Raw genomic sequence first — 13,959 nt, forward strand, 5'->3', positions numbered from 1 at the left:
AAAAAAAAAAAAAAGAGCTAAGACATTCGAACTGTAGAAGTCAAATAGCCTCCAGATGCTTATCCCCAATTTCAATACTTACAACCCAGACTCTCTACTTTAGGCTTAGGTATCAACTTGGAAGCTGGGGTGAAAAGAAGGTCTGGGGTTACGAGTGTTTTATCTAATATCAAGACATATTAGATAAAATTATCAAAGAATTCATATATATATATATTATTTTTAGAACATCAATATTTGAAGTTTTTATTTAAAATATTTAAATTTCATTGTTACTTTGATATAATAAGTAAACTTAGATGACATTACACTTGTTTTAGAACTTTAACAAGTTCTCTCTCTCACACATATACACACACACACACAAACAAACAAACACACACACATCATAGCTATAGATACATATATTTTTTGTACTTTGCATGCATGTTTATGTGATCTTATACCATATTGGAATTTTGCCTAAAGTTATCTATACCTTTCTTATTCAATCCATAAATTAATGGTAGGTTGATGGCATGGTATAGCATAGCATAACATAGAATAGTATAGCATAGTATAGTATAGCATCCTTCCAATATGTGATCACAAGTTTAGAAGTTCAAAATACCTTATTATTTAAAGATTTCTGAGGTATCAACAGCTGTTTTCAACTACAGTCTCAAAAACTTAAAGAGAAAAAAATCAGGAATAGTACATACAAGTGCACAGCTTGCTAGGCCAATTAGTATGATGCAATCTTCTGCTATCCTGCTTACCATCCAAGAACACAACTGAATTGTCTTTTTATCCAGCACTTCTATACTTAATACTTAATCTTACCCACTAATTGGTCAACCAATAGCCATTTCAACTATTCAATAAACCCTACAAAACCACAGTGTTTGTGTTCAAATGAAATTTAGTTTACTTAACAAGTGTGCAAACAATAGCACATTAAGAAAGACCATATTAGCAAATTTTTAATAAACTGCAATGCTTCTTTATAATTTTTCTCTTTTACTATTCACAAGTGCTGCAGATCTCTTAATATATATATATATATATATATATATATATATATATATATATATATATATATATATATATATATATATATTAAAGTTTAGCAGAAGGATTTATGTATGGGTAAATATAGAAATTGTAACATAACTCTCTCCAATTTCCTGAATTCACTTATGGTTTCAGAAGTTGTCCACAAGGGGTAGGGACTCCATGATGCTTTATGGACAGCATTGTTCTTTCTGCCTTCAGGATACTCCATACAGTGAATGTGAAAGGAACAGGTTACAAAATATAAACATTTGAATGTAAGTGGATATTGAAAAGGCTCATTTTTTAAGTCATTATCTGGAAGTCTCAAAATTATAAATGTATTCAATCACTAACAAGCTCCTCAATATGTATTTATTTATCTGCAAAGTAAAGTATTCCTAAAGGCATGTTGCTCCTATGGGAAAATAACCTGGGCTGAAGGCAAATATAAACTATGAGAACTTGCATTCTGCTGCATTCTAAAATGATTATACGGTAAACAACAAATGTTATATGATTTTATTACTGATATTTTTATGTGTATTTTTTTCTGCTTGCAGGTGTACCCCTTGATTACCTTGTGCCTTTGAAGGTCATGGGGGACTGTCTCATATCCCTTGGGACTGTATTCCCAGACTGTATCTGCAGACAGTTTTGAGTTGCCAGGTCAGTGAATGTAATTGAACTGTGTTCCTCTGAAAAACCATTCAGTACTCTTAACATCTGACCCATTTCTCAGACGTTTGAAAGCTATTAATTTTAACAACTTAATAAGTCTTTTTCAATATTATAGTTAAGGAAAAAGCTTTTGATAATATCAAAGGTTTATATTAGCTGTTTTTTTTTTCCATTCTACTTTGTATTGTTCAGCATTTTGCTTGCAATTGTTTTCTCCCTAGATAAAACATAAAGTTTTGTATTTCTGATCTATCAATCAGATATTATTGTTCTTAGCCAATAGTTAAGTAAACACATATCAGTCCATCCTAACATACTATGCATTTATCGTTATTTCAAAAATAAATTGTCATATGATATTACAGTGTCTCTGGTGGTTTGTGAAACATCTGCCCAGTAGTTTATTCAATATTCCAGGAAAGGAGCTTGCCATCCAAGGTGTCTTAGTTAGGGTTTTACTGCTGTGAACAGACATCATGACCAAGGCAAGTCTTATAAAAAGCAACATTTAATTGGGACTGGCTTGCAGGTTCGGAGATTCAGTCCATTATCATCAAGGTGGGAGCATGGCAGCATCCAGGCAAGCATGACACAGGCAGAGCTGAGTGTTCTATGTCTTCATCCAAAGGCTTCTAGTGGAAGACTGACTTCCAGGCAACTATGGTGAGAATCTTATGTCCACACCCACAGTGACACAACTACTCCAACCAGGTCACACCTATTCCAACAAGGCCATACCTCCAAATTGTGCCACTCCCTGGTTCAAGAATATACAAACCATCACACAAGGTGTGAAGCTCGTAACTAATGAGCGATCTCTGGCTGCTAGAAGATTTATTTTTATAATTTACTTTTTCTTTATGTGATTTTTTTTTTACTAAAGTAGATATCTCAGATATATAATTTTAGAAAAACCCCAAAGTCATCCCTCTAGATCAGTCTGATAAAGGCAATTCCTAATAAAAGTTTCCTTTTCTTAGGTTACTCTAGTTTGTGTTAAGTTGACAAAAACTAACAGGTATGCTCCCCAAAACAAAAACAAAGTCAGAAGAGACATTCTTGAATTTGCACTACTTTTATCATTTACAGTAGCAACAATTTTAGCTGATAAAAAACACCATGGTCCACATAGATCTTGTTTCTGTGAATATTGTGTTTTCCTTACTTTTTTTTTTTTTGGCTTAATTAATTTTATTTGAGATGATGCCTGGAGTCAGAAATTTGAGAATTTCCTTTAATGACATCATTGTGATAAAAGTGCCTTCAAAGTCACTGAAATAATTCAATAATTAAGGTTCCACCCTTAGTGATATGAACTGAAAACTAATTTTTAAGTGTTTGTTTTGTGAGGCACTAATACAACTTATAACACAGAAAATAAAATGCATGCATATCAATATTTATACTATTTTAAAAGCAAAAATAAAGCATTTTAATTTAATAAATTTAATAGCTAATATATATTTTATTTGGTGTTTTTAAGTATAAAAGTTAATATCACCACTTTTTTTAATAGTCAAGAAAATTTTATATAAATACATAAAATTACATTGGAATGATTTTGTCATTCTACACCTGTTTTAAAACTGTGTAGATGACATTTGCTTTGGTTGCTTCATTAACCAGAATTCCACATAACTGTAGTTTATGATGTCATTTTTTACTTCTTTATGTGCAACTGAAAAACTACAGATTACTTCTTCTCACCCCATATGCAGAGCAAATTTAATAAGTCACAAATCCTTTTTTTAGCTATGCAATTTCATTTTTGTGTGTGTGATGTTCATATTTTATTCTAATGCTGTCTAAAAGTGATGGGGTCTTGAACAAACACATCAGATACAATAACTTATATGCATGCTTTCCAGACTATCTTATGGAAGACTCTAAGTAAGTTCAATGGATACATATTCCTTTATAAGAAAAAGCATGAATTTATATTGAAGGAAAGTTGTCAAATATAATAAGGCTGAATTAAATTCTTAAATAAGTATAGGATTCTGGTTAGAAGGCTCAGGGGTCGAGAAAGTCAGGGAGATATAATTGCAGTTAGCTGGAATAATTGCAAGCTTTAAAATTCTAATTCATTGTAGAAAGAAAATTTGTTGCTACAGAAAAGATGATACATGATTGAGAGAGATATTAAAGAGGTAGAATTTAAAACAGATGACAACTAGGATTGTATCTTTTTACAGCAGATAGGAAAAATGATCCATTTGTAAACAAATGTTATAAGTTTCATAATAGATGGCATATTCTAATCAGCTTATAGCATATAAAATAGTTGACTATGAAATCAAGAAAAAATATAGGGCAGCTTAAAGACTAGTTAGAAATACTAGTTTAATATTTTCTCTCCACTCTTCTGAAAATTTGTGATTTTCTTCCTCTAACATCCCACATATGGACTGATGATACAATCTGTGTTTTCAGCTTTATTCTGTAAGCTACACAGTCTGAGCAGAAACTTCAATTCTGTGTCTTTTCATCAAGTCCTTTCATGGTAAGCAGCTAGATATAAAGGGCCTTCCAGATGCATAGCATTATGGTCATTTAGAAGGAACTCTTTCAAAGTAGAGAGATTCAGAGTCCCATTTTATCTCTGTCATGAACTAATAGTGCATTGGTACAATATCCCTATCATTATCGTTTCTCTGAAACAAATGTACTGTCACTTATTTCTATTCAGTAGAAAATTTCAATCATGCATGTATAATACAATTCAAGCTACTATCCAAGAAAACTTTTTGTGAACAGTCATTGCTACTTTCACCTGGCTATTTAAAGAGAAGCAAGAAGACAGAGCAGTATTTTCAGTGTTTCTTCTTACACATTATCTTGACTTCTTTCTTGATCTTAATCTGAAGTCTAAGTGTAGGCACACTTAGCTACTAACAGAATGTACAAGTGCTCTTTGCAGACCTCAGTATGAGAAGAAGAATCACTTTCTCAGTCCCTTAAAATGTAATTCTTGGAGCACTCTCGTGTGTGGGGAATGCGGGGGAGCTGTATACTCTACCTGCCTCTGAAGGTTAGGTTTAACAGTATTAGTAGAAGCAACTCCTATGCATAATATGATGTATTTGCTTCACTCCAAGTCTCCTGATTTTTCAGAAGCTTTTAAAAGACAAGTTCTTAAATGTTTTCCCCTCTGTTCTAACTCCCTTCTAGCCCAACACCTCCAGAGATACTAGAAAGGAAAGGTTAACATGTCAAGGGGAGATGTGGATCTATTTATTAGTTATTTAGAGTGATTCCAATCTTCTTTTTCCAGGATATCAGCAGTTCAGTTAACATAAATGAGCAGTGGTAGCTATTGGCAAACACTATTTACAAATCACAATGGCAGTTCACTCCAGGAAAAACCCAGAGGCTCTGCCAATCAGCCAAGTTTGCAGAAGCAACAAGAAGCCACTGGAATACCATGAGAAGATCTTTACTGCGCTTCTATCTACAAAGTTACAACAAGTGAAAATCAGTGAAGAAAGCAAGGTATACTAATACTAGAGCATCATAATTGAGGACCAGTGTCAGCAAAGCTAAATTATGACAAGTGTCAGCTAAGCCCAATGATGACCAGCAAAGAATTGCAATGTGAACTAATGCTATAGGGTCATCCACTATCTGATGAGTTATACTTATAATACTCTTCCCAGATATCATGTGTCGTCTCAAGCATCAGTTCTAGCAAAACAGCACACCTTTTCACCAACCACTTCCAGAAATATACCACCACAACATGTCCTCATCAAAACATTCTCTCATGTGTCTGCTCCAGCAAAACATCCTCTCCTGAGACAGTTGCCAGAAAAAATATAACATGACACAACTGAGTTTCTGAAAAATTAGAAATTTCTACTTCATGTTCACATTTGGCTTGACAGGAGTGCTGTCATTTCTTTTCATAAATTCCACTAGTCTTACATCAAGTCAACCTTTCCTGCACCGAGTCAGTATTTACTCATGCCAATCCTTGAATTCCTGACTCCACTTATCTTACTTCCACAGTGCCTTTTACTAATTTCAATCCATAACAGTACATAAAATGCCCTTTGTAAAAATTAAAAATGTTTTGACATATTATCACAGGTCAGTCAGAATAGATATTGCCAACAAAAACTTGAGACCAATCCTTATTTGCACATGAGAGTATGCAAATTTTATAGCCATTGAGAAAAATCACTTAAAATTCTGAGAGAGAGAGAGAGAGAGAGAGAGAGAGAGAGAGAGAGAGAGAGAGAGAACTTTATGAAAAGGCTATTTCTTTCCTAGGCATATACCCTAAACCTCAATACTCTGCCATAGAGATATTTGCACTATAATTACTAAGGCAATGAATTGGACTCAATCTATACATCAACACGTGAATCGATAATGAGAATTTGTCACATATCTAAAATGGAATGATGCTGCCTGTGTCCAAGATTGCCCACTGCTGGGCCCTACTTGCCCCTGGGGGTTGGAGGTGAGGTGGTACAGAATCAATAGCATTGACTCTGAAAGCAGGAGAGAAATGCTACAGCAAACTCCTCTGAATACTGCTGCAAGCTCCTTTAATACCCTCCACCTGGGCCTCATTGATCCCAAGAAAGCACCTCTTCTAAACAGCAGTTCCTGTTTGGCTGACACTGTCTGCATCCACAATCCTTGTCCTCTCAGGCAGTCCTTAATTACGTCCTCCTGCAGGATACGCCTTTGCAGCTGTGTGACCCAAGCATTTATGTAGAGACTGGTCTCACAATTTCTCCTACATTTCCACAGTTTTGTTCTTAGATTTTTCACAGTCTAGTGGGACCCAGGGTACTATTGCCACAACATTGTTGATACCACCTCAGTGGATTCCCAGGATACTAGATTGTATCTGTCTTAGGTTGTCCTGTCTTTCAGTAAGCAGGTGCATTATCAGTATTGAATGCCCAAGGCACTATCCTTACCAGAATTGCTGATTTCTTGGCTTTAATAGCATGGGAGACCTTTTCACCTGCCATAGCCACTGTGTATACAAAGGCCAAGCAAGCACTTACCACAACATTTACATACCCAAAATTGCCAAAGGCTGGGTAATGGGTGACATCTATTGCCAGATTGCATTGTGGAGTAGACTTCTAGGGTTAACTCCTGATCTGCCAAAGGGCCCCAATTTTGTAAGAGGTGCACATGTTGCACAGGACCTTGCAAGATGTTTACATTGTGACATATGCAATTTGGACAATAGCTTATGAAAATTCCGAAGAAAAGCTGAATTTGTTGGTGTAACATTCTGGCTTGTTCTAACAATTCCATGTCCACAGCCATAATCAGGGCATCAGTTCTCTCATTTCCTTCTGCTAATATGCTGGGCAATTTAGAATGTGATCTTATGTGTGAGATGAACAAGGGATGTGTCTTATTCTTGAAAGCCCTCTGGATAGATTGCATGCAGACAAACATAGGACTGTTGCTCTTTAATATAAGAGGACAGAGTACAGAGAGCTTGTACTACATAGAGGCTAACAGAACATATTAATAAGCTCCTGTTGGCAACGCTCAAAAATGTTCATGAGTTAAAATAATTCACTTACTTGCTCTGAGCCAGGATTAGGGAAAATGTAAGTTATGTCTTTTCCCCTGGTGTTTGTATAAGAACCCCATATCTGGCTTTATTATCACCAGAAAATGTCATAGTTGCCTTGGTTGGGGGAAGAGCTAGGCATGTTATGGTGTGTAACTGTAATTAGCAGCTGAGTCAAAGCAGTACAGTGCTTGTCTGGTTGCATGTGATTAGCCAACAAGCCTGTGAAACATGCCACCATCTTTTGAAAGCTGATGGAATCTGCCAATTATGATTGAGAATATCTTAAGAATGGTAGAACTATTTTGTCTGGTCCCTTTGGTAAGTTATAAGTTACTCTTTGGTTATAAGTTATAAGTTCTCTTTGGTAAAACTCTCACCTTAACGGAAAGGTAGAATGCAATCTCAAACTCTGGGGTAACCTAAAGTAAATCAGAGTGGCCCTGGTGCAACCACATAAGAGCCCCCTTTCTCCCATACCACTCCTTGGATGCCCTCAAGGGACCACACAGTTATGACCAGGAGAGGTTTCCTCTGATCATGCCTTTAGCAAGTTGATACAGAGAGGTGTGCCATAACTTTCTGTAGTAGATTGCTAGCCTCGAATGTTTGCTTAGTCCTGGAAGTGGTCTACTAGGCCTTTTCAAGAGAGAAAAGAGATGCTTCATTTCCTAGTCCACAATAGGAAGGAAAGGTGTGAGCCTGTTAACAGTTTTACACAATTGTGGTGGTTCCTCAAAAGGGAGTAGGATTCTTTTGCTAAAGTGGAGAAGTCCAGGAGCTTAATCTTGTCAGAAATAGAAAAGCCTAGAAAGGCATATGAGTGATCTCTCTGAATCTTTATGGGAGCAACCTTCAAGCTGAATTTTTCCAAGTTAAGCAACAATTGAGAGGGCACCCATTCAAGATCGGGCAGGCTAGGGTGTGTAATCATACTTTCATCCATGTTATAGAGTACAAGGACATCCAGGAGAACTCTGTGTGTGGCTTCAGCCACATACAGCTGACATGTGTTTAGACTATTTTTCATGCCCTGAGGCAGGACTGTCCACTGATATCTTTTAGCTTTTTCATTCATGTTAGGTCCCCATACTGTTAAGGCAAAACCACCTCTATCCTGGCGAATCAACGGGATCTGGAAAAGGCAATCCTTAATATCTAGAATCATCAACTGGTTCTTAGGTGTGATAGCACTAGGATAAGGCAGTCCCACTTGAGTGATCCCCATATATTTCTAGAAGTTCATTAATGTCCCTCAGAACCTGGAGAAACTTATACTTCTCTGACTTCTCTTTAATGACAAAAATGGAAGTAGGATATCTTCTGGACAAGCGTTCCAAATGAACTGAAGCTATATATTTAGCTCTAATGGAAAATATCCTCACAAATTTGCCAGAAATTAAATGGGTTTGGACTGCACATTTAGCAATGTCACACAGTCTCAGAATGAAAAAAAACAAAGTTCTTCTTTATATATGAAATGTAAAAATGAGACATGAAAAAATGAGACATGAAAATGAAAATGTACGGAGAAAAAACGAGGAAGGTCTTAATGCAGGAAATGCACAGGATTTATAAATGGGGGTATAAAATTAGTTGCTGTGCTTGTCTTAACTTTGTAAATATTTTTAGACATCTCTTTTCCTATTGGATAAATGCATGAAAATATATTTCATAGTGAACATGTAAAATACAATGTGAATCTTGAAAACCTCAGAATAGATGCTCTATATAGAATTTAATTGGGGTATATAGATTTTAGTTCTTGAAATTTTGGTGCATTGCTTTTATTTTCATGCTTTTACTTTAAAAAAGTTTATTGTAAATAAGAAAAAACCTAATATATATATATATATATATATATATATATATATATATATATATGTAGTAGATTTATCTATCCCTGTAATATTTACTATAAAATAAGCAGGGATATAAAGGGAGTGAGTTCACTTCTGATTCTTACCGATTTTAGTGCTTTCAGTTTTTCAGAATCTCTTTGTTTCCTTTTCTTTGCTATCAAGCTTCAGGCTTCACAGCTGTTCTTGAAATGGTATGCTGAATAGAAGATGAGTAGTATATTGTATTTCAACAATCCCTGCAAGACTGGTCTCCCCTAAGCTTCAGTCTTCTGCATTTTGCTCATACATTCATTATCTGGAAAAGAACAAGATTTTTCTAGAAAAGTAGAAGGTTTGTTCTGGCTCAGTAGTTGTCACAAATACATATGTCAAGATTTATGAAGTGACATTATGAATATGATATTACTGTTGAACAAAACCCCATAGCAATATTCATTTTCAGTTTATTCAATAACTACAGATATTAATAGTATACTTTTTAAAATTAGTGAAAAGTTATTGTTGTATATTTTAAAACAGAAAATGTAAAAATAATGGAGTCAATATGAAATATGAAGACAGTTTCTGTTGTTACAGAATATGAAAGGCAATCATAGAATCCAAATATAATTGACAGGATAAGAGTCTATCTTTAAAAATCTAAGGAATCTTTGGATATAGTAGAATCTTAATAGAAATTTCAATGGTGTGTTAATGAAGTCCTAAGTACTAGATTCCTACCTTAATTTCTAGTGTTATTATTTTTATTTCACTTCAATAAGCATTATTCTTGCCGTGCATCTCTGCTGGATTACCCATAGTAGCTCACACCTTCCATAACTGCATAGATTAAGTAGGTTGTTAAAAGTTTGGAATTCTTCCACAAACCTGCTGGAGGTTCCCAAGGTCCACAGAGTACTCTCCATGCTGCAGGGCCCCTTGCACATCCAGGATTTCGGGATCACTGGTGAGTGGAAAGCAACATCAGTTCCAAAGAATCCTGGAGGGTCTTGTGCCAGCAGGAACAGGGACAAAGGAACCATGCCCAACCAGAGGCTGGGATTCACTCGGGTCAGGGCCGGCTGAGCACCATCTTCTAAGCAAATAGGTGAAGGGTCCCAAGGTCCACAGAGGACTCTCTACATCAAAAGGCCAATACCAAACACAGGGACTCAGGATCACTACCAGGAGGCTGAGTTGAGACCCAGACCCCAGGGCACCTTCCTTGGCAGAGGAGAGTCTGCCTCCAGGGAAGGTTCTGACCCCAGGACTCAGGAAGTGGATCAGAGCTCTGGACACCTTCCCTGCAAGAGGAGAGCTTGCCTGCAGAGAGTGCTCTGACAACTGGGACTCAATTGAGAGTTGGACTCCCAGGAGAGCTGAGAGAGGCTAACAGAATCACAGGAGGAACAAGCTCCAGCCTGAGACAGCTCCATCATCTAACATCAGAGATTACCAGATGGCAAAAGGCAAGCATAAGAATCTTACTAACAGAAACCAAGACCACTGGGCATCATCAGAACCAAGTACGCCCACCACAGCGGGTCCTGGATACCACAACACACCCGAAAACCAAGGCTCAGATTTAAAATCATATCTCACGATGGTGGTAGAGGAATTTAAAATGGGCATTAATAACTTACGTAAAGAAATACAGGAGAACACTGCAAAACAGGTGAAGCCATTAAAGAATTACAGGAAAAAAAAAAACTGCTGAATGAGTAGAAGTCTTTAAAGAGGAAACATAAAAATCCCTTAAAGAATTATAGCAAAACACAATCGAACAGGTAATGGAATTGAACAAAATCATCCAAGATCTAAAAATGGAAGTAGAAACAATAAAGAAAACCCAAAGGGAGACAACTCTGGAGATAGAAACCCTATGGAAGAAACCAGGAAACATGAACAGCAGAATACAAAAGATGGAAAAGAGAATCTCAGGTGCAAAAGATTGCATAGAAAACATGGAAACAATAATTAAAGAAAATGCAAAAATGCAAAAAGATTCTAACTCAAAACATCCAGGAAAACCAGGACACAATGAGAAGACCAAACCTTAGGATAACAGGAGTAGATGAGAATGCAGATTTTCAACTTAAAGGGCCAGCAAATATCTTCAACAAAATTATAGAAGAAAACTTCCCTAACCTAAAGAAAGAGATGCTCATGACCATAGAAGAAGCCTACAGGACTCAAAATAGACTGGAACAGAAAAGAAATCCCTCCCAAACATAATACTCAAAACAACAAATGCACTAAATAAAGACAGAATATTAAAAGCAGTAAGGGAAAAGGGTCAAGTAACATATAAAGGCAAACCTATTAGAATTAAACCAGACTTCTCACCAGAAACTATGAAAGCCAGAAGAGCCTGGACAGATGTTATACAGACCCTAAGAGAACACAAATGCCAGCCTAGGTTACTATACCCAGCAAAACTCTCAATTACCATAGATGGAGAAAATAGGTATTCCATGACATAACCAAATTCACATAATAACTTTCCACAAATCCAACCCTTATAAGGATAATAAAGGGAAAACATCAACAAAAGCACAGAAATTATGCCCTAGATAAAGCAAGAAAATAATCTTTCAACAAACCTAAAAGAAGACAACCTCAATAACAGAACCCCAACTCTAAAAACAAAAATAACAGGAAGCAATAATTACTTTTCCTAATATCTCTCAACATCAATGACTCAATTCCCCAATAAACAGACACAGACTATCAGACTGACTATATAAACAGGACCGAACATCTTGCTGCATACAGGAAATTCACCTCAGGGACAAAGATAGACACTATCACAGAGTAAAAGGCTGGAAAACAATTTTCAAAGCAAATATTCCAAACAAACAAACTGGAGTAGCCATTCTAATATAGAATAAAATCAACTTCCAAGCCAAAGTTCTCAAAAGAGTCAAGGAGGGGCACTTCATACTCATCAAAAGTAAAATCTGCCATATTGAAATCTCAATTCTGAATATCTATGATCCAAATGCACAGGAAGACACATTCATTAAGGAAACTTTAGTAAAGCTCAAAGCACACATTGCACCTCACACAATAATAGTGGGAGACTTCAATACCCCACTCTCATCATTGGACAGATCCTGGAAACAGAAACTAAACAGGGACACACTGAAACTAACAAAAGTTATGAAACAAATGGATTTAACAGATATCTACAGGACATTTTATCCTAAAACAAAAGGATATATCTACTTCTCAGCACCTCATGGTACCTTCTACAAAACTGACCATATAATTGTTCACAAAACAGGCCTTAACAGATACAAAAATGTTGAAATAATCCCATGTATCCTATCAGATCGTCATGTATCAAGGCTGATCTTCAATAACATCATAAATAATAGAAAGCCAACATTCACGTGCAAGCTGAATAACACTCTACCCAATGATAAATTGGACAAGGAAGAAATAAAGAAAAAGATTAAAGAATTTTTAGACTTTTATTAAAATAAAGTCACAACATACCCAAACATATGTGACACAATGAAAACAGTCCTAAGAGAAAAACACATAGCTCTGAGGGCTGCCAAAAAGTAACTAGACAAAGCACACACTAGCAGCTTGACAGCACAACTAAAAGCTCTAGAACAAAAGGAAGCATATTCAACAAAGAGGAGTAGAAGGCAGGAAATAATCAAACTCAGGACTGAAATCAACCAAGTGGAAACAGAAAGACTATTCAAAGAATCAACAAAACCAGGAACTAGTTATTTGAGAAAATCAACAAGATAGATAAATCCTTAGTCAGACAAACTAGAGGGCACTGGGGCATTATAGTAATAAACAAAATAAGAAATGAAAAGGGAGACATAACAGCAGAATCTGAGAAACTTCAAAACATGATCAGATCCTACTACAAAAAGCTATACTCAACAAAACTTGAAAACCTGAATGAAATGGACAATTTTCTAGACAGATTCCAGGTACCAAAGGTAAAGAAGGATCAGATTAATGATCTACATAGTCCCATATCCCATAAAGAAATAGAAGCAGTCATTAATAGTCTCCCAACCACAAAAAGCCCAGGACCAGATGGGTTTAGTGCAGAGTTCTATCAGAACTTTAAAGAAGGACTAATACCAATGCTCATCAAACTATTCCACAAAATAGAAACAGAAAGTACTCTACCCAAGTCATTCTATGAAGCTACAATTACTCTCATACCTTAAACACACAAAGACCCAACAAAGAAAGAGAACTTCAGACCAATTTCCCTTATGAACATTGATGCAAAAATACTCAATAAAATCCTCACAAACTGAATCCAAGAACACATAAAAACGATCATCCTTCATGATCTACTTAGTAGGCTTCATCCCAGGATGCAGGGATGGTTTAATATATGGAAATCCATCAACATAATCCACTATATANACAAACTCAATGACAAAAAACACATGATCATCTCATTAGATGCTGAGAAAGCACCTGACAAAATCCAACATGCCTTCATGATAAAAGTCTTGGAAAGATCAGGAATTCAAGGTCCATACCTAAACATAATAAAAGAAATATACAGCAAACCAGTAGCCAACATCAAACTACATGAAGAGAAACTCGAAGCAATCCCACTAAAATCAGGGACTAGATAAGGCTGCCCACTTTCTACCTACCTATTCAATATAGTACTACAAGTCCTAGTCAGAGCAATTAGAAAACAAAAGGAGATCGAGGGGATAGAAACCTGGGCGCTGTCCTGAGGCAAAAAGTTCAAGGAAACTCAGTCTTTTGGAATGGTGGCATCCTCCATGTGCTTCCCAGGAACCGCTACATTCTTTCCAGTAGTGACAAGCGCCAACAGGCCCCAAAAACCTGGGC

The sequence above is a fragment of the Mus pahari genome, chromosome 9, assembly GCF_900095145.1.
Source record: "Mus pahari chromosome 9, PAHARI_EIJ_v1.1, whole genome shotgun sequence".
Lineage (NCBI taxonomy): Eukaryota > Metazoa > Chordata > Mammalia > Rodentia > Muridae > Mus > Mus pahari.